Below are 5,480 nucleotides of genomic sequence, written 5' to 3'. Positions count from 1 at the left end.
GTAGCCTACTCCCAATCCATGAATGACCCCACCCTCTGCCAATCTTATCCCCACTTGTAGCCTACTCCCAATCCATGAATGACCCCATTCTCCACCAATCTTATCCCCACTTGTAGCCGACTCCCAATCCATGAATGACCCCACCCTCTGCCAGTCTTATCCCCACTTGTAGCCTACTCCCAATCCATGAATGACCCCATTCTCCACCAATCTTATCCCCACTTGTAGCCGACTCCCAATCCATGAATAACCCCACCCTCTGCCAATCTTATCCCCACTTGGAGGCTACTCCCAATCCATGAATGACCCCACCCTCTGCCAATCTTATCCCCACTTGGAGGCTACTCCCAATCCATGAATGACCCCATTCTCCACCAAACTTATCCCCACTTGTAGCCTACTCCCAATCCATGAATGACCCATTCTCCACCATTATCCCCACTTGTAGCCTACTCCCAATCCATGAATGACCCCATTCTCCACCAATCTTATCCTCACTTGGAGGCTACTCCCAATCCATGAATGACCCCATTCTCCACCATTATCCCCACTTGTAGCCTACTCCCAATCCATGAATGACCCATTCTCCACCATTATCCCCACTTGTAGCCTACTCCCAATCCATGAATGACCCCATTCTCCACCAATCTTAGCCTCACTTGTAGCCTACTCCCAATCCATGAATGACCACATTCTCCACCATTATCCCCACTTGTAGCCTACTCCCAATCCATGAATGACCCCATTCTCCACCAATCTTATCCCCACTTGAAGGCTACTCCCAATCCATGAATGACCCCATTCTCCGCCATTATCCCCACTTGTAGCCTCCTCCCAATCCATGAATGACCCCATTCTCCACCAATCTTATCCTCACTTGGAGGCTACTCCCAATCCATGAATGACCCCATTCTCCGCCATTATCCCCACTTGTAGCCTGCTCCCAATCCATGAATGACCCCATTCTCCACCAATCTTATCCTCACTTGGAGGCTACTCCCAATCCATGAATGACCCCATTCTCCACCATTATCCCCACTTGTAGCCTACTCCCAATCCATGAATGACCCATTCTCCACCATTATCCCCACTTGTAGCCTACTCCCAATCCATGAATGACCCCATTCTCCACCAATCTTAGCCTCACTTGTAGCCTACTCCCAATCCATGAATGACCCCATTCTCCGCCATTATCCCCACTTGTAGCCTCCTCCCAATCCATGAATGACCCCATTCTCCACCAATCTTATCCCCACTTGTAGCCTTCTCCCAATCCATGAATGACCCCATTCTCCACCAATCTTATCCCCACTTGGAGGCTACTCCCAATCCATGAATGACCCCATTCTCCACCATCTTATCCCCACTTGTAGCCTTCTCCCAATCCATGAATGACCCCACCCTCCGCCAATCTTATCCCCACTTGTAGCCTTCTCCCAATCCATGAATGACCCCATTCTCCACCAATCTTATCCCCACTTGTAGCCTACTCCCAATCCATGAATGACCCCACCCTCTGCCAATCTTATTCCCACTTGTAGCCTTCTCCCAATCCATGAATGACCCCATTCTCCACCAATCTTATCCCCACTTGTAGCCTACTCCCAATCCATGAATGACCCCACCCTCTGCCAATCTTATCCCCACTTGTAGCCTTCTCCCAATCCATGAATGACCCCATTCTCCACCAATCTTATCCCCACTTGTAGCCTTCTCCCAATCCATGAATGACCCCATTCTCCACCAATCTTATCCCCACTTGTAGCCTACTCCTAATCCATGAATGACCCCATTCTCCACCAATCTTATCCCCACTTGTAGCCTACTCCCAATCCATGAATGACCCCATTCTCCACCAATCTTATCCCCACTTGTAGCCGACTCCCAATCCATGAATGACCCCATTCTCCACCAATCTTATCCCCACTTGTAGCCTACTCCTAATCCATGAATGACCCCATTCTCCACCAATCTTATCCCCACTTGTAGCCTACTCCCAATCCATGAATGACCCCATTCTCCACCAATCTTATCCCCACTTGTAGCCGACTCCCAATCCATGAATGACCCCACCCTCTGCCAATCTTATCCCCACTTGTAGCCTACTCCCAATCCATGAATGACCCCATTCTCCACCAATCTTATCCCCACTTGTAGCCTCCTCCCAATCCATGAATGACCCCATTCTCCACCAATCTTATCCCCACTTGTAGCCGACTCCCAATCCATGAATGACCCCATTCTCCACCAATCATATCCCCACTTGGAGGCTACTCCCAATCCATGAATGACTCCACCCTCTGCCAATCTTATCCCCACTTGTAGCCTACTCCCAATCCATGAATGACCCCATTCTCCACCAATCTTATCCCCACTTGTAGCCTACTCCCAATCCATGAATGACCCCACCCTCTGCCAATCTTATCCCCACTTGTAGCCTACTCCCAATCCATGAATGACCCCATTCTCCACCAATCTTATCCCCACTTGGAGGCTACTCCCAATCCATGAATGACTCCACCCTCTGCCAATCTTATCCCGACTTGTAGCCTACTCCCAATCCATGAATGACCCCACCCTCTGCCAATCTTATCCCCAATTGTAGCCTACTCCCAATCCATGAATGACCCCATTCTCCACCAATCTTATACCCACTTGTAGCCGACTCCCAATCCATGAATGACCCCACCCTCTGCCAATCTTATCCCCACTTGTAGCCTACTCCCAATCCATGAATGACCCCACCCTCTGCCAATCTTATCCCCACTTGTAGCCTACTCCCAATCCATGAATGACCCCACCCTCTGCCAATCTTATCCCCACTTGTAGCCTACTCCCAATCCATGAATGACCCCATTCTCCACCAATCTTATCCCCACTTGTAGCCGACTCCCAATCCATGAATGACCCCACCCTCTGCCAGTCTTATCCCCACTTGTAGCCTACTCCCAATCCATGAATGACCCCATTCTCCACCAATCTTATCCCCACTTGTAGCCGACTCCCAATCCATGAATAACCCCACCCTCTGCCAATCTTATCCCCACTTGGAGGCTACTCCCAATCCATGAATGACCCCACCCTCTGCCAGTCTTATCCCCACTTGGAGGCTACTCCCAATCCATGAATGACCCCATTCTCCACCAATCTTATCCCCACTTGTAGCCTACTCCCAATCCATGAATGACCCCATTCTCCACCAATCTTATCCTCACTTGTAGCCTACTCCCAATCAATGAATGACCCATTCTCCACCATTATCCCCACTTGTAGCCTACTCCCAATCCATGAATGACCCCATTCTCCACCAATCTTATCCTCACTTGGAGGCTACTCCCAATCCATGAATGACCCATTCTCCACCATTATCCCCACTTGTAGCCTACTCCCAATCCATGAATGACCCCATTCTCCACCAATCTTAGCCTCACTTGTAGCCTACTCCCAATCCATGAATGACCCCATTCTCCACCATTATCCCCACTTGTAGCCTACTCCCAATCCATGAATGACCCCATTCTCCACCAATCTTATCCCCACTTGGAGGCTACTCCCAATCCATGAATGACCCATTCTCCGCCATTATCCCCACTTGTAGCCTACTCCCAATCCATGAATGACCCCATTCTCCGCCATTATCCCCACTTGTAGCCTGCTCCCAATCCATGAATGACCCCATTCTCCGCCATTATCCCCACTTGTAGCCTCCTCCCAATCCATGAATGACCCCATTCTCCACCAATCTTATCCCCACTTGTAGCCTTCTCCCAATCCATGAATGACCCCATTCTCCACCAATCTTATCCCCACTTGGAGGCTACTCCCAATCCATGAATGACCCCATTCTCCACCAATCTTATCCCCACTTGTAGCCTTCTCCCAATCCATGAATGACCCCACCCTCCGCCAATCTTATCCCCACTTGTAGCCTTCTCCCAATCCATGAATGACCCCATTCTCCACCAATCTTATCCCCACTTGTAGCCTACTCCCAATCCATGAATGACCCCACCCTCTGCCAATCTTATTCCCACTTGTAGCCTTCTCCCAATCCATGAATGACCCCATTCTCCACCAATCTTATCCCCACTTGTAGCCTACTCCCAATCCATGAATGACCCCACCCTCTGCCAATCTTATCCCCACTTGTAGCCTTCTCCCAATCCATGAATGACCCCATTCTCCACCAATCTTATCCCCACTTGTAGCCTTCTCCCAATCCATGAATGACCCCATTCTCCACCAATCTTATCCCCACTTGTAGCCTACTCCTAATCCATGAATGACCCCATTCTCCACCAATCTTATCCCCACTTGTAGCCTACTCCCAATCCATGAATGACCCCATTCTCCACCAATCTTTTCCCCACTTGTCGCCTTCTCCCAATCCATGAATGACCCCATTCTCCACCAATCTTATCCCCACTTGTAGCCTTCTCCCAATCCATGAATGACCCCATTCTCCACCAATCTTATCCCCACTTGTAGCCTACTCCCAATCCATGAATGACCCCATTCTCCACCAATCTTTTCCCCACTTGTCGCCTTCTCCCAATCCATGAATGACCCCATTCTCCACCAATCTTATCCCCACTTGTAGCCTTCTCCCAATCCATGAATGACCCCATTCTCCACCAATCTTTTCCCCACTTGTCGCCTTCTCCCAATCCATGAATGACCTCATTCTCCACCAATCTTATCCCCACTTGTAGCCTTCTTCCAATCCATGAATGACCCCATTCTCCACCAATCGTATCCCCACTTGTAGCCTTCTTCCAATCCATGAATGACCCCATTCTCCACCAATCTTAGCCCCACTTGTAGCCTACTACCAATCCATGAATGACCCCACCCTCTGCCAATCTTATCCCCACTTGGAGGCTACTCCCAATCCATGAATGACCCCATTCTCCACCAATCTTATCCCCACTTGTAGCCTTCTCCCAATCCATGAATGACCCCACCCTCTGCCAATCGTATCCCCACTTGTAGCCTACTCCCAATCCATGAATGACCCCATTCTCCACCAATCTTATCCCCACTTGTAGCCTTCTCCCAATCCATGAATGACCCCACCCTCTGCCAATCGTATCCCCACTTGTAGCCTACTCCCAATCCATGAATGACCCCATTCTCCACCAATCTTATCCCCACTTGTAGCCTTCTCCCAATCCATGAATGACCCCATTCTCCACCAATCTTATCCCCACTTGTAGCCTTCTCCCAATCCATGAATGACCCCACCCTCTGCCAATCTTATCCCCACTTGGAGGCTACTCCCAATCCATGAATGACCCCATTCTCCACCAATCTTATCCCCACTTGTAGCCTTCTCCCAATCCATGAATGACCCCACCCTCTGCCAATCGTATCCCCACTTGGAGGCTACTCCCAATCCATGAATGACCCCATCCTCCTGCACTGCCTCAATTCATGCATCCCGCCCCACCGAGCTCATCCCAGTCGGGTCTCCTCCATTT

Source organism: Myxine glutinosa, chromosome 11, assembly GCF_964187855.1.
Source record: "Myxine glutinosa chromosome 11, kmMyxGlut1.1, whole genome shotgun sequence".
In the NCBI taxonomy this organism is placed as follows: Eukaryota; Metazoa; Chordata; class Myxini; order Myxiniformes; family Myxinidae; genus Myxine; species Myxine glutinosa.
This window is presented reverse-complemented; position numbering follows the sequence as displayed.